The sequence below is a fragment of the Aquila chrysaetos genome (assembly GCF_900496995.4).
Source record: "Aquila chrysaetos chrysaetos chromosome W unlocalized genomic scaffold, bAquChr1.4 W_unloc_2, whole genome shotgun sequence".
Taxonomy (NCBI): domain Eukaryota; kingdom Metazoa; phylum Chordata; class Aves; order Accipitriformes; family Accipitridae; genus Aquila; species Aquila chrysaetos.
The window spans coordinates 5261551-5285679 of NW_024470322.1; the positions used below are offsets into that span (position 1 = coordinate 5261551).

Here is a 24129-nt window from a genome sequence, read left to right on the forward strand (position 1 = left end):
GTGCTGCGGTTTCTAAGTGACTTGGCAAACAGAGACTTCCTTTACTTTGGGACAGGTGGCAGGACTATTTACTCACAAGGTCTCTACACCTCAGCACTGCTTGTGGGACCCTTCCTGCCCTGAGGGGTATTAGGGCCTCATGACAGGCTGTAACCAACATCCTTCAGGTAAAAGTGGCAAAAGGCACATGAAAGCAGCCCAGTTGCCCTAAGCGATGCACCTGTGTCTTGGCTTTTCATTCCCTCCGCCACAGGTAGCTCATTCTTGCCCTCCTGCTTTATTCTCTAATAGGATGTGATCTGTCTTGCAACTGCAAAGTACTTCAAATCTTATCCTTTAGTGACATTGCATTTTATGAAGCTTGTGAAAATGATGAGACACACCAGAGAGTAAGAGGACTGTTTGCTTAGTGGATTATGGGAGCAAATTATTAGTGCTAACACACAGAGAATCTTTGTGTGTTTGATCTCTCCATGTATCTGGTTTAGTGTCAGCTGTTGGCAAAGAAGATGAAAAGGGAATCTATGTTACAGGCAGCCATGGTGTAATGAAAAGAAAAATGTCTTCATAGTCTGTGAATTGTTTTTTTATTAGTGCATTAAAGAAGTTTTAAGTGTGCTATTTGCTAGTCAAAATAAAAATGTTGAAAGTAACTGATAGGTAGTTCAAATCCAAATTTTACTTCTCCCAAAACCAGTAAAATAAAGGTTTATAAACCTAAAGATTATTGAAATATCTTTCAGATGAATGTGTTACTAAAAGACAATTTTTGCTTTGGATTTTGTAAGAACTAATATATGATACCAAACCTGATTTATAAGAATGACATATCTGAGTAATCTAATTTTTCTGAACTGAATGAAGACTAACACTAATCAAACATGAGAAATAATGAAAAATATATGGACTTGAAAAAATACTACTGAAATTCAAGAATCAAATGCTCCTAGATCTGCCAGTGCAAAAACGGTTAACTGAATTTGCTATGAAAATGTCTGACTTTCCCTTGCTGGGGAGCAGGGACACTCATTTGCACAGGCACATGATGGCATTCCCATGATACTTGAGCACATGCCACTTTCCACCCCTGGCCATGCATGCTAAAGGAACAGTTCAGCCATTGTATGATGTAGATGCAAGGAATTGGTACAGCATGGACAGCTGTCAGTCAAAGACTACGACTGTTCATCCCCCACCCATCCTGCTCAGTGTGGTGCAGAGCTCATCAGTAATTCTAGCCACTGGGAAAAAAAATAATCACCTTTTTGGAGTGTTTTTTTAATCCTGTGCTGAATCACATTCCTGAAAAATGCCATCCTGTGGAAAGAGATCCAAATAATGTGCTCTTACAAGAAGAGTCCCTCTTTTTTCCTGAGCTTAGCCAACCCCCCCTTTCAGAATGACTTGATGTGTGTCTGGTTTAAAGATCAAATTCTGGTATTTTTCTTTAGCTACATCGATCCTGCAGATATTCAGACAGTATTGTGGAAATTGAATTTTGATCTCCTTCACTCAGATTTAGGGCATATTCCCTGCTGTTGTAAGTTGCTACATGACAATTCTGACCCATGGAGAAGCTGTTTCCTAGGTTCTGAAACAGAATCAGACCCACCCCAAACAATCTTGCCATTTATTTCTGTTGTTAGCAAAAACCTCTCACTCCTGTCCTGGGACCTTCCCTCTCCTTCATCTGGGACATCTAAGGCTGCAGGTTTTTCCAGCATGACTCCAGAATCATTATGTTTACTTAGAGTGAAGAAAATCAAGACATAGCCAGAATCCAGCATTCAGTATCTGATTTGGGTTTCATCCTGAAAGTAGACTTTAAATGAAAAACAGCCATTTCAATAAATCCAGCTAGTTTTTTCAACATAATCTCTGCCTAGGCTAGCAGTTGGAAAGGCCAGGTGTACCTGTTAGTCTAACCTCCATACCTGGAGAAATTGCAGAGAAGATCATACTGGGTGCTATTGAAAGGCATTTAAAGAACAATGCAATCATCAGGAACAGTCAACATGGGTTCACAAAGGGAAAGTCCTTTCTAACTGATTTGATATCCTTCTACAATAGGGTCACCTGTCTAGTGGATGAAGGGAAGGCGGTGGATGTAGATTTTCTGGATTTTAGTAAGGCTTTTGATACTGTCCCTCACAGCACCCTTCTGGACAAGTTGTCCAACTGTGGGATGAGCAGGTTTGTGATGTGCTGGGTGAAGAACTGGCTGAACGGCAGGGCTCAAAGGGTTGTAGTAAATGGGGCTACATCTGGCTGGTGACTAGTCACCAGCGGTGTTCCTCAGGGCTCAATTCTAGGGCCAGTTCTGTTCAATATTTTATCAATGGTCTGGATGCAGGAGTTGAATGCACCGTTAGCAAGTTTGCTGATGATACCAAACTGCGAGGTGCTGTTGACACTCTTGAGGGACGAGAGGCCTTGCAGAAGGATCTAGATATATTGGAGCATTGGGCAATCATCAGTGTCATGAAAATTAACAAAAACAAATGCCGGATTCTGCACCTGGGACGGAGTAATGCCAGGCACAAGTATAAATTGGGAGAGGAGTGGCTGGAGAGCAGCCCTGCAGAAAGGGAGCTGGGGGTGCTGGTTGACAGCAGGCTCAACATGAGTCAGCAGTGTGCCCTGGCAGCCATGAGGGCAAACCGCATCCTGGGGTGCATCAAACACAGTATAACCAGCCCGTCAAGAGAGGTGATTATCCCTCTGTATTTAGTGTTGGTGCGGCCTCACCTTGAGTACTGTGTGCAGTTCTGGGCCCCACAATTTAAGAAGGATGTTAAGGTACTCAAATGCGTCCAGAGGAGGGCAACAAAGCTGGTGACAGGGCTGGAAGGCATGTCCTATGAGGAGTGGCTGAGGACTTTGGGTTTGTCTAGTTTGGAGAAAAGGAGGCTGAGGAGTGACCTCATTGCGCTCTACAGCTTCCTGAGGAGGGGAAGTGGAGAGGGAGGTGCTGATCTCTTCTCCCTGGGATCCAGTGATAGGACGTGTGGGAATGGTTCAAAGCTGTGCCAGGGGAGGTTTAGACTAGACATTTCTTTACCAGGAGGGTGGTCAAACACTGGAACAGGCTTCCTGGAGAGGTGGTTGATGCCCCATGCCTGTCAGTGTTTAAGAGGCCTTTGGACAATGCCCTTAACAACATGCTTTAACTTTTGATCAGCCCTGAAGTGATCAGGCAGTTGGACTAGATGAGTGTTGTAGGTCCCTTCCAACTGAAAATATTCTATTCTATTCTATTCTATTCTATTCTATTCTATTCTATTCCTCTGAGTTCCTACTGCACACACAAACTGGCATATACTCATAATAGCACAGAGCTTTTCAGTGAGCTCAGTCACCGTGAAAAATAAACAGCCAGACTGGCTAAGCAGAGATGTGTCATGATCCTGAATATACATTCCTCTTGCACACAAAATCAAAACTCAGGCTGTTGGTTGGGAATGCACATGATATAGAGATGAAGACTGTATAAGAACTCTGAATTTTTAGCACTTTAAGTTTTAGCAATTTAAGTTTAAACTTTCGCTCATCTTAGACTTAAAGACAAAAATAATAAAAAGGAACAATTTCATAAGTGATCTAACAACTTTCTATTAAAAAGCAATTTTATTGGGTTTATGTGGCAAGGTTTTGGTAGCAGGGGGTCTGCAGGGGTGGCTTATGTGAGAAGCTGCTAGAAATTGCCCCCATGTCAGACAGAGCCAATTCCAGTCGGCTCCAAAATGGACCTGCTGCTGGCCAAGGCCGAGCCAGTCAGCAATGGTGGTAGTGCCTCTGGGATAACATATTTAAGAAGGGGGAAAAACTGCTGCGCAACAGCAGCCAGGAGAGAGGAGCGAGAATATGTGAGGGAAACAACTCTGCAGACACCAAGGTCAGTGAAGAAGGAGGGGGAGGAGGTGCTCCAGGCGCCGGAGCAGACATTCCCCTGCAGCCCGTGGTGAAGACCATGGTGAGGCAGGTTGTCCCCCTGCAGCCCATGGAGGTTAACAGTGGAGCAGATATCCACCTGCAGCCTGTGGAGGACCCCACACTGGAGCAGTGTGACGGAAAAGGACTTAACCGCAAGGTTCAAGCAAACAACTTATTTGAACTTCACTTACAGACTTAACATGCCACTATTGCAGGTTTCACAGATACAATGGAGGAATGCACTATTGCAATTTTTTAAGGCAAGAGTAGTACATTATTACAACCACAAGCGATTCACAGACAACCACAAACGCATTTACAAACTTAAAGCATAAACAATATTCACTTACCCCTACAGGTAAGGGCTCTCAATCCCAGGGAAGTTACCTTGACCGGCATCCCGATCAAGGGGGTGGAAGGGTTTCCTTCGCAAGCCAACTGCATGGTTAGAGAAGTGACTCCCCCCTTTTCCAACCTGAATCTTAGAGTTTTTATCCCCTGACTTGTGGAATGGTGTGTATGACTATGCCTGAGTGGATTATGATATATGCCTAAATGGATTATGTATATCTGAGTGGAGTTTCCCCTTATCTTTCCTTTTTTGGTCTGTGATTGTTTGAATACACAAGGTTGTCATTTGAAACCGAAGCTGAAACCCTCCAGGTTTTGGTTTTTTTACCTTGCTTCCTCAGCAACTGGATAGTGGTTGGATTGAGACTCAGGGCATACTATTTGTTAAGGGATTTCAAGGCTCAGTTCAGGTTTTGGTTCTTTGAATGGTGCAGCCACTGCCCTGTTTACTTTAGGGTTTATCAGACAACCCAGGGCTAAGCTGTCTACACAGCTCCCCGTGAGTCGTCTCTGCAGAGACAGGGCCTCAAGGCAACCCAAGGCTGGGTCGCTTTTGTAACCCCCCATGAGTCGCCTGTGTGCACTAGACATGGTGAAACTCCTTTGTGAACTATGAGCCGGACAATCCACACAAGCAGGTGGATGTGCCCTGAAGGAAGCTGTGACCCCGTGGGAAGCCCACGCTGGAGCAGGATTCTGGCAGGATCTGCGGTCTGTGGAGAGTAGCCCACACTGGAGCAGTTTTTCTGGCAGGACCTGTGGCCCCGTGGGGGACCCACGCTGGAGCAGTGTGCTCCTGAAGGACTGCACGCCGTGGAAGGGACCCATGCTGGAGCAGTTCATGAAGAACTGCAGCCTGTGGGAAGGACCCACGCTGGAGCAGTTCATGGAGGACTGTCTCCCATGGGAGGGACCCCAGGCTGGAGCAGGGGACGAGTGTGATGAGTCCTCCCCCTGAAGAGGATGAAGCGGCAGAGACAACGTGTGATGAACTGACCATAACCCCCATTCCCCATCCCCCTGCGCTGCTTGGGGGGAGGAGGTAGAAGAGTAGGGAGTGAAGTTGAGCCCGGGAAGAAGGGAGGGGTGGGGGGAAGGTGTTTTAAGATTTTTTCTTATTTCTCATTATCCTACTGTGATTTGATTGTCAATAAATTAAATTAATTTCCCCGAGTTGAGTCTGTTTTGCCCATGATTGTAATTTCTGAGTGATCTCCCTGTCTTTATCTTGACCCATATGCTTTTCATCATATTTTGTCCCCCTGTCCTGTTGAGGAGGAGCAGTAATAGAGCAGCTTGGTGGGCACCTTGGTGGCCAGCCAAGGTCAACCCACCACAGCAATCGATTCAGGAGACAAAGAAAACCTGGATTTATTTTTATGTCATTTTGCAGTTTTTGTGGTTTAACCCCAGCCAGCAACTAAGCACCACGCAGCCGCTCACTCACTCCCCCCCCCCGGACCCAGTGGGATTGGGGAGAGAATTGAAAAAAAAAAAAAGTAAAACTCATGGGTTGAGATAAGAACAGTTTAATAGAACAGAAAGGAAGAAACTAATAATGATAATGATAACACTAATAAAATGTCAACAGTAATAATAAAAGTATTGGAATATACAAATGATGCACAGTGCAATTGCTCACCACCTGCTGACCGACACCCAGTTAGTCCCCAAGCGGTGATCCCCCCAGCCCCACTCCCCCCAGTTTATATACTAGACATGACGTCTCATGGTATGGAATACCCCGTTGGCCACTTTGGGTCAGGTGCCCTGGCTGTGTCCCCTCCCAACTTCTTGTGCCCCTCCAGCCTTCTCGCTGGCTTGGCTTGAGAAGCTGAAAAATCCTTGACTTTAGACTAAACATTACCTAGCAACAACTGAAAACATCAGTGTGTTATCAACATTCTTCTCATACTGAACTCAAAACATAGCACTATACCAGCTACTAGGAAGAAAATTAACTCTATCCCAGCTGAAACCGCGACAGCAGTTTAAAATGGGTTTCTAATATCCATTTTTTTTTTTCTTGAAATGTGGAGGAAAACAAAGGTTATAGGAAAAACAATTGGTGATGTTTTTTGCAATGCTCTTAGCAGCACAATAAATCAAAAAATAGTAAATCCAAAATACTTTAGTTGACTTCACAGGATTCATGCTGATGTAAGAGATTAAGATTGTCTTCACAGTTATATAGGGCAGGCTGAAACCAATCTTGCCATGCATTTTAAAAATCTTAATCCACATAGTAACTTTACATGTGGAAAATTAACAAAAGCAATATTGCAGTTGAGCATGAGAATTATTTCACTACCAGTTGCACCCTGTTGACAGCTATTTACAGTATTGTCTTGAGAGTGCTGATTCACTCCCACAACCTGAACTGTGGCATTACAGTTATTAAGAAAAAGGACAGAGAAGAAACCTGTTCATTATGTTATTGCTATTCATTAACCATCTGATTTGGAACCACTTGAACATGTACTGTGCAGATATAACCTCTATGGATGGGACAGCTGCCAAGAAGAGAAAATGCAGTCTCTCCTTCTCCCTTTTTCATGCTCACTGCCTGGTGAATGGAGGTTGCCTTATTATGCAAGCTAACAATCTTTGCATTGTAGGTGGTTTCAGACAAATAGAAGAAAAAAACCCAGCATGTCTGAGAAGGGATCAACAGGCTTGGCTGATGGCATCCCCACGCTAAGGGATGATTCAGGAGCTCATTTGGGTTTCTTTTCTCTTCTCCCAGCTTATTAACCTACTCATTGTCAGACGCCTTATGACAAAGCGAAAAGGATACTGCAGTATGTAGACTGACTGTTCAGCTTCTAGGTAACTTTCCCCAAGGTGGCACCTACTGGAGTTCACTGCAATTTCTGTCCAGAGCATATGTCTGGATTCACTATATCACTGTGTTGTTGGGTCTTGCTTCTATACAGAAAAGCAATACAGGAAGAGTGTGCCAGGGCCTAGGGAGCAGCCTATGCAGCTGAGGGTGGAGACTAGAGAACTTCTACAGCCAAAGACTTAGGTTTTCTCTTGATCTGAAACTTCAGTCTTACAAAAAAAACCCACCACCCCCACCCCCCAAATCACCACAAGAATGGGAATTATGATCAGACGTTGTTATCTAGACCGAATAGTGTGACTGAGTTTGCACTGCTGAGAAAGACTCTCAAAGGGACAGCCTAGTGAGGAGGAAACCATACAGCACCACTAATTATGCTTTAGTGGGCTAATCTGTCCCTGTTAAAAGGGACCAATTGTGATATACATTAGTGAGAAAGAAAGAACCAGTCCAATGAAGTTAGAAGACTTGGAACAGCATAAAGTAATTGGACCTAACAGCAACTTTCATAAGGGATTTCTTCTTGGAAGGAGACAGCAAAAGACAGCAAACAGTATGCAGAGGGTCACTCTGAATGGCAATTCCAGCTGCAGTCCATTTCCAATGCTCTACCTTAAGCAGCAGGAGAAAATGTCCAGCATTTCAAGTCTATGTGGTTGACAGGAGACAAAAAAATTACAGAAAATTCAACACACAATCATGCAATCCTAACAGTCCAGAGATATACTTGTTCTGTAAGTGCAGTCTTCAGTTCAGCCCCATTTTGTTCTTCCATCCTCCATTTTAATGACTGTTGCCTAAGACCAAGTGTTGCTAGTCAAAAATATCAACTGACTTTAAAAAATAATTAAAACTCCTCCACAAAATAGGCCTATTATCAGTCACTACAAACACACACATACATAATTTCTCCAGAAATATTCAGGAACCTTGCAACACTGTTTACTGATCAATAACATCTTAGAAGGGATATTCTGGCATTATGCATACACAGAATGACCACCAGCAGTGCTGTATCAGGGTACATTTTTGGTGTATGAACCAAAGTGAGCAGCCCTAATGAGCAAAAGGGAAATGTACAGCTGAAGAAATCTCAGTGGCAAGACTTCTAGTGTAGTCTGAGGTTTTTCCTGTAAATGGGGATTTTTCCTGTGCTTTAAGTTATAACCAAATGCTTTTCTACAAAACAATAGCAGTCTCAGCAAAACTGTTCTCTTAAAATAAAAAAAAAAAAACCAAGGACCAAAACCCTTTTAAACTTTCTGAAGAATACAGGAAATCTAACAGACCTAAGAGCTCTGCTTTTCTTTTCCCCTGATTATTCTTGGCTAGATGTCTTAATGCTCACTCTTTATTTATCGATAACTGTTTTGAACTCCTGTTCAAAACTTCTTTCCTAAGTGTCAAGGCACAAAACAGACCCCAAAATACAAGAAAATCCAAACCCAAAACAAAGATACAAACACCCCCAAACCCCAACCTAAACACCTGCAGAGAAGGACTTGGGGGTATTGATGGATGAAAAATTGAATATGAGCCAGTAATGTGAGCTAGCAACCCAGAAAGCCAATCGCATCCTGGGCTGCACCAAAAGAAGTGTGGCCAGCAGGTCGAGGGAGGTGATTCTGCCCCTCTACTCCTCTCTGGTGAGACCCCACCTGGAGTACTGCATCCAGCCCTGGAGTCCTCAGTACAAGAAAGACATGGACCTGTTGGAGCAGGTCCAGAGGAGGGCCACAAAAATGATGAGAGGGCTGGAACACCTCTCCTATGAAGACAGGCTGAGAGAGTTGGGGTTATTCAGCCTGGAGAAGAGAAGGCTCTGGGGACACCTTATAGCAGCCTTCCAGTACCTAAAGGGGGCCTATAGGAAAGCCGGAGAGGGACTTTTTACAAGGGCATGCAGTGATAGGAAAAGGGGTAATGGCTTTAAACTGAAAGAGGGTAGATTTAGATTAGATGTAAAGAAGAAATCTTCACTGAGGGTGGTGATGCACTGGAACAGGTTTCCCAGAGAGTGTTCAACACACAGAATGTTCCCTGGAAGTGTTCAAGGCCAGGTTAGATGGGGCTTTGAGCAACCTGGTCTAGTGGAAGGTGTCCTTGCCCATGGCACAGGGGTTGGAACTAGATGACCTTTAAGGTACCTTCCAACCCAAACCATTCTATGATTCTATGATTCTATGTGTGGTAGGTTGACCTTGGTTGAATGCCAGGTGCCCACCAAGCCATTCTATCATTCCCCCTCCTCAGCTGGCCAGGGGAGAGAAAATATAATGAAAGACTTGTGGGTCAAGATAAGGACAGGGAGATCACTCACCAATTACCGTCACAGGCAAACCAGTCTCAACTCAGGAAAATTAATTTAATTTGTTACCAATCAAATCAGAGGAGGATAATGTGAAATAAAAACTCTCTTCTGGCTGCTGCTGGTGTTGCACAGTTCCCCCCCCCTTAAATATGTTATCACAGAGGTGCTACCACCGTCACTGATTGGCTCTGCCTTGGCCAGTGGTGGGTCTGTCATGTAGCCGGCTGGCATTGGGTCTATTGGACATAGGGGAAGCTTCTAGCAGCTTCTCACAGAAACCACCCCTGTAGCCTCCCTGCTACCAAAACCTTGCCACACAAACCCAATACAATAGCACATAGTTTTTGTTTGGATAAATCAGGTTGCCTTCTATATTGCAGGTCTTTAAGATAAATTACTCGTTACTGCAACGCCAATTTTCAAGCTATGATCCTTACCATATTTGTGATCCCCTCTATCCCCCTTTTCATTTGACAGCATTATGTAAATATCCAATCTGCCATTTTCTTGTGATCACAGTAAAGAGGGGTTTTAGGAATTTTTTTGCCTATATCACCGTGGAAACAAGATATGTGTATACATGTATAATCGCTCCTTGTCTAGAGTAAAAGCCTGCATTAGCTGTACAAGCTTATGGCTAACTGTTCTGTGTAAGATATGGGTGTCTTATTCCTTGTCACTACATGGGAAATTCAACTGCATTAATGTAGTTGCACTGTAAAGTAGGTTTTATGAAGCCGATAATGCATATATAATACTTGAGGAATTCCTTTTAGTTTGGTTATATTTATTTTTCCAAAGATTTTGTTTGAGAGAAAATGAGATTGCTATCTGCTGTTTCCTTATTTTTTTGCAGGAAAGCAAAGAGTTGTTGACTTCCTCTCCCCTCCCTTCCTTCCTTCTTTCTGAAGGTACTGTACTCATCTGAAAAAAAGAGAACGAAATGATTGTTCCTGTTCTCTTTCTCAAGTAATTTGAAACAGTGTCCGTGCTAGTTTTCTAAGTTTCCTGCAATCTCTGCACAGGGGGGAGGGGAGAGAGAGACATCCATTACCAACATGAGAGCAGGTAGAGAATTTAAGGCAATACTCATTCCAGCTTCAATAACTGGTAAGTTAAGTAAAAATGCTTTTATGATTAACTCTTTAGAAGTGCAATATATATGTTTTTTTAATTTAGAAAAGGCATTTATCAGATACACATTTAACTGATAAAAAGATAATAACCATATGCATTGACAAGCAGTACATTTATGCTATAGATATCTATAGCCTGGTTTTTAGATACTGGTGTTAATAGCACACGGTTTAATCAATGCAGACAAGAAAATGTTTTCCAGTGAGGCTGATAATATTCATAACATAATCTGCTGTGAATTTTGCATATAGGGCTTCTCCTAACAGAATCTTGTTACAGGCTTCGCTAATTTTATCCTGAATGTTTCAGCAAGCTTCACTGGGTCATTGCTCAAATAAGGAGAGCAGCTGTGTCACGTGCAAATTGATATATTTCATATGCTACTGCTGAAGTCTCCACCAACCTGTGCTATAGTGGGAGAAAAATTACTAGTTTTTTTTTCTTCCTTCAAACAATATTGTGTTTATGATTACATGTGTTTACTCATCCGTGTATACAATTAGTCTAGGAAAAGTGACATTTAAGACATGCTAAGACAGTTCCAGGTTCTCGCTTGAAAAAAAAAGAAAAAGAAGTTCATGTTGCATAGTATGTAACAACACCAAGGTTGATCACCATCATCAGTAATAGGATGGACTCAAATGCTGTCTGTTTATTTGTCATTTACATTACTGTAGATACCAATAATATTTTTCATGTTGGGCATAAATGTATCAGAATGATCAGAAGTGGTGCATAAAATGAGTGATTGAATGTAAGAGTATGTTTCAAATACTGGAAAAGAAAATTCTCCCCCCCCCCCTGCTTTTATAAAAGCAGAATGTAGAGGTGGGAGGAAGAATTAGGTAGGACAGGTGATCATTTCTCTGCAGAAGGAGAGCTTGGTCATCTTTTGACCCAGTATTTCTTCAAGCCATGGCTCTCTGAAGTGCAAGGTCCTCTACAGGATGCATGGATCCCAGACAGAGCAGCTCCAAATGGCAGGCAGGCATTGCAGAGAGCTGGCAGGCAGCTTGAGCTGCCCCTTTCCCACTCTCACTAGGGCAGCTGGGCTGCGCTTCCGCCCTGGGACAGCCCTCTGCTCCCACCCCTTGCTGAACCAACTAGTAGAACGGATTTTCTTCCCCCTCTATTTGGTGCCTTTCTGCAAGTTCTTCCATAGAAAGGAGTGATCTATCCCAAATTCAGCACGATTTCTGGGTAAGTTGTAAATTCCCTTCACTTTAAGAGCGGCACATGGGTTCTGCCAAAGGAGGTGGAAATAACTTGTTTCTCGAACTCCGTAGCTTAATGTTGCAGCTTGGTCCAGTTTGGTACCAATTATTAGGTTCACTTGGTGATACTTAACCCACAAAGAATTCTCTGCTAATAGCAAGAAAATTCCAGATGTTGCCGTGAAAACTACTTGCCACATCTTTCATTCGGGATACCTGGGTTTATGTTTTACATGACTAAATACTGATTCAAATTAAGTAGATGATTTGGACAGCTATTTTGACAGTTATGTGTCAAACATCTGGAAAAACACTTTTTACTTCAAGTGAGAAGTAGAGGAGTCTCCTAAACATTCAAAAATATTTAAGCTCTGTATTTGTTGTGGTATTTTGCTCAAATTGCAGAGTGTTTGGATTGCAGTCACCTGGAATTTTTGATCTGTTTAGTTGAGAAGTTCAGTTTACCATGTAGGTAAGAGCCAGTTGCAGCATTTAGGTACAGATTTTATTTTTGAAGATACTAAACATTAATGTATTATTGATTTAGGCCATGTATACGATAAATTCTTTCTCTGAGAGATTGTCTGAAAAACATAAGAATATATGTGGTCATATTCATAGTAGGTGATCAAAAGCACTAAATGCTATTTTTAAACCCATTCCCCAATAATGAGCACACAGAAAGAGAATTTTTAAAGGAATGCTTAATAATTTGATGGTAAAAAATAGACTTTGAGTTTTGAACTTCATTCTTCGATTTCACCTTTCAGGTTTATTTTTCCTTCAAATAATACATTTTTGCAGTCATTTGGAGTTTGTTTTCACATTGTATATTTTATTGCTAGGATAACTGTAACATGATTTAGTATAACGGTCATTTGTTAACACAACTAATATCTTTCTCCAGGAGTCAGGAAGAGGAGATTTTTGGCTGGTGTGTTATCCTTATCCCACATTGCTGAGATATTTATAAGCAGAGAATGGTATAGTCTGAGGCCAGACTGAGTACAGATCCACTACCAGCTTATGGCACAGATTAAATGTTTGTGAAATGAGTTTTCAGTTATTCACCTCAACGTTATTAAAAAAAAATTAATTGAAGTAATAAACCAAGAATAAAAAACAAGAATGAAAAGAGAGATGCTCTGTTTATTTTGCTTAAAGTCTTATTGCTGCTATTGCTAAGAGCCATATTTATGTATATAGCATACATAAGTAAAAGGTCAGTCAATTCCTACATAATTATTCAAATCCATTATTTCCATTTGATTTCTCAATTATAACAAAAATATAGACAGATTTTGCTTTTGTTCTGAAAAATAAAAACAAAACTACACCAATGATGGCAAAGATGATATGGAAACAAGTGGTATGGAAATCCCAAATTAACAGGTCTGATTCAAAAAGCACAGAAAGTGATAGAAGTCTTTCTGTAAATGTCAGTTGTCTTTTTATACTTACGACCAGGTTCTTTAATGGTGAAAACTACTGAAAATCTGAGTTTTGGATGCAGAATACTAGCACTGAGTTATGTTCCCAGTAACATTTTGGAGTCTATAATATAGATTTTTGACCAGGAAAGAATTTGAATCTTTGAATTTTAAGGAGTTTTTATTGTTTTCTCATTCTTTCAAACAAGCACATTGATAAGAGCCTTGCCTTAGGACTGTCTGGATGTAGAGCAAATACTGGTGGACTGAGAGGCACCATGTGCATCTCGGAGATGCACATATTGGCATGTCTTTTAGGTGCCATTTCTAGTAGTGCCAGATAGATATGCAGTATTTAGAATGGAAGAAGCACAGAGGGATGAATCATGGTAGAATACAGTTTACCCCAGATAGCACTTATATTGTTTCCAATCTTTGATATTGCAAAGCCTTGATGATGCAGAAAGACATCTATCTGAATGGACCATGCCACTCACCCAGATATGTCAGCAGAATATCACCCTGAGAAACAAAAGCAGTAAATGCTGCATAAGATAATAGGGCTTTTGTGCGCTGATGGTTTAAAGATACAAGTGAGGCAAAGGTGTGTAGGGATAGGTAGCCTCTTACTAGTTGATGAGAAATAATCCATAGCTTCTGAGCACTAATGAATGTTCCCCAGTAGTAACTGATCTAATGAAATAAACTGTTCCTTCAAACAGACCTTGCAAGTGCTTTGTAGACTGCTACAGATAGCTGTAAAATTATTCATTTGTTTGATGGACTAATTTTATACCCCAACCAATTTTTAAAAATAGACCAACTGTTAAAACCAAATGAACATTTTCTTCTTAAATGCAGTAGTTTTCCCCATTCTAGTTTACCATCCCAGAAGACCAATGAAAAGGAAGGAATGTCAGCTTGGAGAAGAAAAAATTATAGAGAGACAAATAATGTGAAGCCTTTAAAAAGAAACAAGTCTGAAAAAAGATGTCTTACAGCTATCCTCTTTCTTGCTGAAAAGCTAATATTTTGAAACTGAGACTGCAGCTCTCCACTGCTGTAAAAAATTCAATGGAATTTTATGGATTATATTCAGATTTTCATCCAGTAAAGAGGTCTAAGTTAATACTTATTGGATATTTAAAACATGCACTGAACTGCATGCTGGATGTCTGTTTTTTCTTTATATCTATCTGGCAGGGACCAGTCCTTCTTGCCTGGTTTCTAAAATACTAATGATCCAATGAAAAATATTATTTAATCTTTGTTTTAGTTCCTTCCAAACTTAATACCTTTGTGACTTGTTTTTGTAAAACAAATGGTTTTATACTAGTGTTACCTTGATCTTGATAAGCAAAACACAGCATTTTCCTTCTAAACCAACAATGCTTAATATATTGTAAAGACTTCCACTGACACTGGAAGCAATTAAGCTAAGTAATCAAATGTTAAAAGAAAATATTTTCATGCTCTGGAGGTTACAGGAAGAAATTATGTGAGTATTTGCTTTTTTTTTTCTTTCACTCCTTATTTCCTGCTTCATATGTTAGAAAGACATTAATTATTTGAGTGAAGGATGAAAAAATTATTATTCTTGCTTTCTCTCCCCTCCCTCTTCTACTGTGAAAGCTAAAACACTGGCACATTTTCCTTCTACTTTGTGGATGTGTATGAATTTTGTGTTTGATTTAAAAGAAAACACAAATGTTCATTGAATCTGAAGGTTCATTTAATTACAAAAAGCTAAAAGGTAAACTGAGTCTCATACATTGATAACATCACTTTAATAAATTAGAGAAAAGTGCAACTGATTTGAAATTGAAAGCAAGACTATGAGAAGGGTCATACATTTTTAGTTGTTATTCTTAGACAATGCTGTACTACAAGGAATACTAATGCATGGCAAACAGGCATTAACCATGCAATCCTCTGTTTGTAGGCCTGATGAAGAATAGAAACCACCTAATTTCTCTGCATAGAAAGAATTTCATGAGGTGGTGTTCCTAGGGTGGAGGAGCAGGTGTGACAGCTCTCGGATGGGAGCACGTGGCTTTACTCCTTCTCAGGGAGCAGCTTATTCTGACACCAGGTGCTCTGATAAGCCACAAGTGTGTCAGCTGGGAGTGACAAGATGTCTTCCAGTCTTCCTCTTTCTCTTCCTCAACTGTGCAAAAGCCACTTATGCTTTAGCCTTCTCTGATCAGGGTTGCAGTGTTACTGTTAGACTCTTTTTGCAGCGATGAAAGACCTTTTGTTCTGTGGAGGGCTCTATGCTGGATCTGCTACTACTCCTCTGGAAATGGTTAAAATTCAAAGGTTTTCTAAGGTCTTTGTAAATTGGAAAGAGTCTGTCTCTTACTAACATCTAATACACTAGATTTAAACCAAATTTAAATATACCAATTCTAAAGATGTCAGGGAAGAACAAAATGTGGAATGTAGTCACTATTTCAGGTTTAGTCCTCTCTCTGAAGTGCTTTCTAAAGCAAGTAGCTCCTTGATGTTTCAACTCCAGATAAAATTATTTGAAAGCATTATTTGAAAAGGGGGTGTCTTTCATATAGTACTTCCAGGTAGCAGGATATTTTTCTACCTGTCTAATTTATCTTAAAAGTATTTAGAATATATGTGCAATGAAAATAATATCAGGAGGTGAACAGGAAAGGGATGACCTGTTTTTAGAGCATCAGTCAGCTTCTAAGGAACAGCAGAACTTGTTTGAACCATCTGGCAGGTACCAGCCCATGCTGGGTTGGTTCTCTAGTGCAGGTTTCTGAAGTCATGAAGAGCATCCTGTATTAGTCCAAAACTATTGTCCTGTGATAGGAATTACAGAAAACTGTAGAGAACCTCCTGGAAGAGCAAGTTGACAACAGGGTGCTTGTAGGTTTACTAGAAACTAAAACCATCCTTTTATAAAGGTACAGGAAATTTTTTTTTTCTGCAGCACCTGTGGCAGTACATTCCCCCCCCCCCCATTCTGCCAGCAGGAAACACCATAGCAAGGAATCACACCAGCATGAATGTTATATCAAACAGTTTTTCTGCATAATGCTCCACTCACAATATGAAGTCACCAAGGTTTCCAGAACCATTTTATATGTCTGTAGGTAGCATTTTGTCAAGATACTATGGAAGCAGTCACATGCATCAGAGAAATGGTGCTGACCGATGACTCCTCCATATCTCCTCTTCTCTCTGCCAGAGAAATCAAAATACTAATTAAAGTCTTTTAACCCCAAATACATTAATTTCTTTTTTCCTATCCCACAAACACCCCCCCCAAGCTTAAGCCACAGGTAAAGAAATGTGATTGAATAGATGTCACTGGATTCTGTAGGCAAATGGTCAGGACTCAGGATTCCCTCTAATGGCTGCAGCGAAGATTTTCACTAGCTTGTTCACTACTAGACACAGAAAAAGAACCATGAACAAGCACCCAGTGGAAGGCACTGAACGTGGTTAGGCCAGTAAGTCAGAACAGAATTCACACGACAGTTTATCCTTGGGTATTATCCCCCTGTCCACAGCACAGCCTCGCCTGCCATTCCTCCCAAAACACAGCAATAAGTTCTATCAAATCTTCTAGGTTTTTGTACGTGGCACTTGGCATTTTTCCCGGAAAAAAGCTCTGAATAGAATCATTTAGTTAGTTAGTTATGCATTGGGGGGGATTGAGAGAAAGAGTTATATTAATATATAAGGTGTTTTTTACAAAACTTCATTTTATATTGCTGGTTGGCCATTCTTAGACATGGGGTAGAGTCACAGTGGTATGATGTTTTTTTGGTTTCCTTTTTCTTGTGATGAAAATCTGAAATTGAGTTAGTATCCAGAACAAGCCTTTGGCACCACTAACGGTGAAGGATTAGTACTAGACTGGTTTGGGAAACGTTCAGAATTTCAGATTTCAAACTATTTTCAGTTTCTTCTCTCTTTTTTTTTGGGGGGGGGGAAGTAATTTCTTATTTGTTCGTAGCTCTAGTCTCTATTCCAGTATCTGATGATGACATTTGGCTAAGTCTGATCTGCTATGCCCACTCTGTATGCTAGTTTATTGAATTCTGTAAAACTGGCATTTTTAAATCTGTTTTGGTTTAAAATAATTAATTTCAGGAATTTCTCCCTGTTAGTTGATTTACATAGAGGTTTGTTTTCCAAGTGATCAAAATCACAGAAGCAATATAAAATTTGTTTTAAATTTCAGATTTCCTTTAGTTATTGCAACAAACTAATGCTTATTTTTAAAACTTTTTAGAAGTTAACAGAATAATTAAGTGCTATATACAGGATGCATTTTGGGGATCAGAGAGGGAAAGAATTTGCTTCTTGCTGTTCAGTCAATGAGAAGATTCAAGTTTGGCATCAGAGGTGAAGGGCAAAGCCAGAGAGGAAGTTACCTTAAATTGCTTCCTTGCAGGCACTTCATATGATCAGTCAAAAAATACCATTTTATGCTGGAACTGAAGAACCAAGCACATTGCTCTTAAAATAAAATAAAATAATTTTTTTAAAAAAATGAACCCTCATTTGAATGCAACTGTGAGATGTATGTGAAGGTGATCTTTTTTCTGAACAATAAACATATATTTTAGTTCAGCATGGTTTGAATGCTTTAAGACATATTTTATGCTGTGGCGGTCTGGAAAGCAGAGCTCCCTAATCATGGTGCAGACATATCAAAAGTAGTTTCCTCCCAATGCCCCAGTAATTTGCCTTAAGAACCATTTTTAACTCTGTCTCATTGCCCATGATTCTTAGTTTTTTCTACTCTTGTTTGGGTATCAACGGAATAAACACAGTGGTGTCCTAGGAATGGCACTGACATCTCTAATTCTTTTGCTGTGTTTCCTATTGAACTTCTGTTCAGAGGGAAATGACTAAGTCACTACTGGGACAGCTTAATTGCAAATGAGTAATAGAGGTTAATAGGGACTAATTAGTCTTTTCAGCCAAGCAGCTTTTTCAGTAAGAAGTCTGCTCAAACTTCAGCTGAAACCAAATTTATTCATCTTTCCGAAATGACTAGGAAAGCATCATCTGGTAATTCATTTTAAGGAACTGGACACCAAGAAAAGTGTTCAGTAGCAGATACATTTTTCCTAATTCTGTCAATTTCTGGATGAAATCCTCTTCTTTCAGTTCTTGTAGGATATAGCATGTCTTACTGGAACACGATACCTACTACTTCAGCAACCTTCAGTTTCACTATGAGTTTTGAACTGTGTGAAACAAAGACTTGAAAGCAAAATAAACACAGAAAGCAAAATAAACACAAAAAGCAAAATCTTGGTCCTGCTGAAGACTAACAATACTCCCCATGTTTAAGTAAAACTAGACTTTCATTAAAAAATTAATCTGTTTTGGAGACTTTATATGAAAACTCTCCCATAAAATCCTCTTCTCCTCCACCCTTCTTCAAGCATATGCACACATTTTACCTGGTACTTACCTGTTGCTTTACACATACAATGCTCAAAAGGTGCAATTGCTTTCCCATATATTAACTGCTAATGGTGTGGGAGCATGTTAGTGAGCTTGTCAGTGAGGGCTTGAAGAACCAAGGCTGAAGGTGGTCCTCAGCTACCCTTTAAGATAACAAAGAGGTGGGAGGAGACCAGACCATCTCTCTGACCTCCATAGAGGTGATAATGACACTGGGACTACAGTAGGAAGGAAAGCTAATCTATTTCCTTTTTAAAGGTCATGAATGCCAGTGAAAGGCTTACTTTCAAAACAACACCCCAAGCAGGACAGCATGAGGGTCATGGAAGGGCATGCTTTTTTTTGATCATTCTAATTCTAGGTCTTCTGCATAGCTCCATTATTTGTTTTACTGCACAGCTCAAAAACCCTCTCTCTCCACTTCACTCTATAGTGTTTAATTATTGTGCTTTGTAGGTAGAAAGATTCTGTCGAAAGTGTTCTTTCAAGGACTTCAATATTACTATTTTACCACCAGATCCCTTCTTATATTTATATTATTTATTTGTTCTTCAGTTCACCCTGTCTCTTATAATATCTGAATGGTGAGGAAAAAAAACCAACTAAAACTGTGTTAATGTAATTTTTTAATATTCCAGAGGAAAAATTATTTAATACATCAGATGATTGCCAAAAATGCACTATTTTAATTTGCAGTGGCAGATATGGAAATAGACAGGAAACAGGGATGGAGTGATAGGACTTCTATCAACAGTGATTAAAGTGACTCCACATACTTTATAAAGGCAGGGGCAGATCCATGGTTCCAGCCTCTGACATGAGAGCTCTTTATCCACTTAAGAAAAGGAAGAAATTTGTCTTATTGGCATCACCTCATAAAAGCCAAATCCTAAATCTTTTTCTCAGCTACACCCCAGATTTTCCATAATGATTTCAGTACAATGTGGATGATGCCAGGGAGAGTTAGGACAGTTACTTAGGATGAATTACTGCCATTGTTTAATTGAGTAATTAACCAAGCTTGCCAATCCATTCTTGATTCTAATAAGTAGGGAGGGCAGGATCAAATTGCATTTCCACCCAGTCTGCTGGCACCAGTTAAGCTTTGCACATTTGAAGTTCTGCTACTCTATGTGCTCCTGATGTCACCATCCTGGCCAGTCTGACCTTGTCAGCCCTGAAGTCTGGGCAGGGTCTGGAAACTCAGTATACCTATGCCCAAATGGGGACTCAGTCCTGTAAGAATATTTATATGAAACAGAATATACACTAACAGCATCAAATTCAGTGTAAAATATAACAGCCATGAAGTGGGAGACTGATTCATTTCCCTCCTCCCCCCTGAGGGATTTGGACCCCCATCTCTAGCCTCTTAAGGGAGTGCCCTAACTAGAGCCCTGGGCTGTGACAGTAACCATGCTCTCCTTTGGCTGGAGCTGGGCCATTATGCAGCCAAAAATGCAAGTGCCAAGGGGCAGGAAGCAGAGAGAAGTCAGACAGGGTAGTTAGGGGCTGCAGACTCCATCCTCTCTAGAGATAGGTCTGGGCCCCCCTTCAGGTGTCACTTCTGCAGGTTTATTGAACAGTCACAAGTTAAAGGTACTTCACCCTCCTGTGTGATTGTACTTATGGCTTGGCTATGAAGTCAGGCTCCTTTCAGTTCATTCTTCCCGATAACCCTTTCTCTGCAGTGCCAAAGCTCCAGAAGAAGGGACTCAGAGTCCAATATGGGTGAGTGCAATTTTTTAAGGTACTTTTCTAGGCCTGTAACATCCTCAGCCTAAACTCAGACCTATACTCACTTCCTGGACAAAAGCTCTCAGCACTCAGCCTTGCTTTTTTGTTTTCTTTTTAAAACAGATGAAACTAGTCTGGGGTACCTAAGACAATTTCATCTTGACATGAACACAGGAGCGCCTTCAAAAACAGCTGAGTGCCACACACTGGTTAGCCTGCTTGTACATTAAAAAAAAAAAATTAACCAATTAAGACTATGCAGTTCAAGGGTTATCAGAAAAAATGATTCAGCTTTGCAGTGGCAAAAGATCAGTTTCAAAAGCTGGGAGAAATTGAAGCAGGACTGCATCAGCTGTTGGGGGAGTGGTGGGGAGATGGAAAACAGGGCATAAGTGAAATGACTTACAGTACACGTGGGTTTCAGGGTACTTTAAGAAGAAACACCCAACTGTCTTGTTAGGCAAGAAAAAGGTAATGAGAATGATAGGACAGGTTTTGCTAAACTAAGGACAGAGCACACATAAAAGCAATGAGAGGCATAGCAAAACATTATGCTAAACTGAGAAAAGAGCACTCATACTGGAGAGAAGAAAAATATCTACAGCTACCTCACTACAGCACCAGGCAATTTTTTTTAAACTAATAAATGCCACCATTGAAAAGCAAATTATGCCATAACCCACTCTATAAGTACATCTGATACCACCAACAGTGCCCCAGCTTTGGCAGCATAGGTGGTGGGACTGCTCCAGATTTTCAGCAGAGGAAATCTCAGAATCTAGTTTAACATTTTTAATAACTAAAAAACCAAAAATTATCTGTAAATTATGGAAAAGTGAATGTGTATTTATTTTGATATTATTTTAAGCATTTTCTCTATTACAAGAAATACCAAAGTAACTATACTCCTGTAAAAGTGCTTACAGTGTCTTGCTCCCTGAAAACAGAGTAGAAAAAGAAGTTACACATCTATTCAAGATGATTCCAAAAGCCACTCTATAAGCAGTGCAGGCAAATGGGTATGTTTCCTAAACATCTGTATTTCCCAGCTAAAATAAAACAAAAATTATGTAAGTTAACATGTTAAAATTTGGGAATAACAAAGACAATGCAGGGAAGGTATTTCTCTTGCACAGCTTTTTGAGAGAAGACCCATTTCTTCATATTGGTATAATCCCCTAGACAATATGAATGCAGCTACACTGCATAGGAAGCCCTTAAAGCAGACAGAATATCTAAAATGATCAAACCTCAAACATGAAGCGAGGGAAAAAAAAGGATTATTTAACATATGAGATATCTTTGAAAGTTCATTGCTTGTTGCATCTGTCTACTGTGTCATGTTAAACTGTTTAAACATTTCAGATTTTTTAATCAATTAAGCTTCTTAGGTGTGTAATTGTATGATTTCCATTAAGTTTGCCTGCAAAGGTTACCATCTGTTAACATATTGTCTCAGGATATAAAGGGTTTTTTTCCATAGTTATACAACAAATTTGTCAAAAGTATCACGTATTGGTCATGGCATAGATGGGATCATATCTCATTGGACAACAGAACCCATAACAAATTAACTCCCATGACTGGAGTGCTGCAATGGATGGCTATCAGCTCTTCAGAAGGGATAGGCAAGGAAGGAGAGGTGGTGGGGTGGCTCTCTATGTTAGGGAGTGTTTTGATTGTACAGAGCTCCATGACTGTGATGATAAGGTTGAGTGCTTAAGGGTAAGGATGAGAGGGAAGGCCAACAAGGCAGATATTGTGCTGGGAGTCTGTTACAGACCACCCAACCAGGTTGAAGAGACAGATGAATCATTCTACAAGCGGCTGGCAGTAGTCTCACAATCGTGTGCCTTTGTTCTCGTGGGAGACTTCAACTTTCCAGACGTCTGCTGGAAATACAACACGGCAGAGAGCAAGCAGTCTAGGAGGTTCCTGGAGTGTGTGGAAGATAACTTCCTGACACAGCTGGTAGGTGAGCCAACCAGGGGAGGAGCCTTGCTAGACGTACTGTTTACAAACAGGGAAGGACTGGTGGGAGATGTGGTGGTCGGAGGCTGTCTTGGGCTTAGCGACCATGAAATGATAGAATTCTCAATTTTTGGTGAGGCAAGGAAGGTGGTCAGCAAATCCACCACTATGGACTGCCAGAGGGCAAACTTTGGCCTGTTCAGGACACTGGTTGAGAGAGTTCCTTGGGAGACAGTCCTGAAGGGCAAAGGGGTCCAGGAGGGATGGACATTCTTCAAGAAGGAAGTCTTAATGGCTCAGGACCAGGCTATTCCCATGCACCGCAAGACGAACCGTCGGGGAAGATGACTGGCCTGGCTGAACAGGGATCTTTTGCTGGGACTCAGGAAAAAAAGGAGAGTTTATCATCTTTGGAAGAAAGGGCAGGCAACTCTGGAGGAGTACAGGGATCTTGTTAGGTCATGCAGAGAGAAAATTAGAAAGGCAAAAGCTCAGCTAGAACTCAATCTGGCCACTATTATAAAGAGACAACAAAAAATGTTTTTACAAATATGTTAACAACAAAAAGAGAGCCAAGGAGAATATCTATCCTTTAATGGATACAGACGGGAACATTGCCACCAGAGATGAGGAAAAGGCTGAGGTATTTAATGCCTTCTTTGCCTCAGTCTTTAATAGTGAGACCAGTTATCCTCAGGGTACTCAGCCCCCTGAGCTGGAAGACAGGGACAGAGAGCAGAATATACCCCTCTTAATCCAGGAGGAAATAGTTAGTGACCTACTACGCCGTCTGGACACTCACAAATCTATGGGACCAGATGGGATCCATCCAAGAGTACTGAGGGAGCTGGCAGAGGAGCTTGCCAAGCCACTCTCCATCATTTATCAGCAGTCCTGGTCACCGGGGGAGGTCCCAGACGACTGGAGGCTTGCCAAAGTGACGCCCATTTACAAGAAGGGTCGAAGGGAGGACCCGGGGAACTACAGGCCTGTCAGCCTGACCTTGGTGCCAGGGAATATTATGGAACAGTTCGTCTTGAGTGCACTCACATGGCATGTGCAGGACAACCAGGGGATCAGGCCCAGCCAGCATGGGTTTATGAAAGGCAGGCCCTGCTTGACCAACCTGATCTCCTTCTATGACCAGGTGACCTGCCTAGTGGATGAGGGAAAGGCTGTGGATGTTGTCTACGTGGACTTCAGTAAGGCCTTTGACACTGTCTCTCATGGCATACTCCTTGAGAAGTTGGCATCTCATGGCTTAGACAAGTGTACTCTTCGCTGGGTGAAAAACTGGCTGGATAGATGAGCCCAGAGAGTTGTGGTGAATGGAGTTAAATCCAGTTGGCAGCGGGTCACAAGTGGTGTTCCCCAGGGCTCAGTATTGGGGCCAGTTCTCTTTAATATCTTTATCAATGATCTGGACGAGGGGATCGAGTGCACCCTCAGCAAGTTTGCAGACGACACCAAGTTGGGAGGGAGGGTTGATCTGCTCGAGGGTAGGAAGGGTCTACAGAGGGATCTGGACAGGCTGGATGGATGGGCCAAGGCCAATTGTATGAGGTTCAACAAGGCCAAGTGCCGGGTCCTGCACTTTGGTCACAACAACCCCATGCAGTGCTACAGGCTTGGGGAAGAGTGGCTGGAAAGCTGCCTGGCAGAAAAGGACCTGGAGGTGCTGGTTGACAGCCGGCTGAATATGAGCCAGCAGTGTGCCCAGGTGGCCAAGAAGGCCAATGGCATCCTGGCCTG

The 24129-nt window shown here is 41.3% G+C and overlaps 1 protein-coding gene across 1 annotated transcript in view; it reads left to right on the forward strand.

Annotated features, from left to right (window-relative positions):
- Nucleotides 1–11726: 11726 nt before the first annotated feature.
- LOC115337283 (zinc finger protein 366) overlaps nucleotides 11727–24129 on the forward strand; it is a 34890-nt gene continuing 22487 nt past the window's right edge. Inside the window, exon 1 of the mRNA XM_041121493.1 lies at nucleotides 11727–11777. The gene's annotated coding sequence lies outside the window, so the exon portion shown is untranslated. The remainder of the gene's footprint in view (nucleotides 11778–24129) is intronic.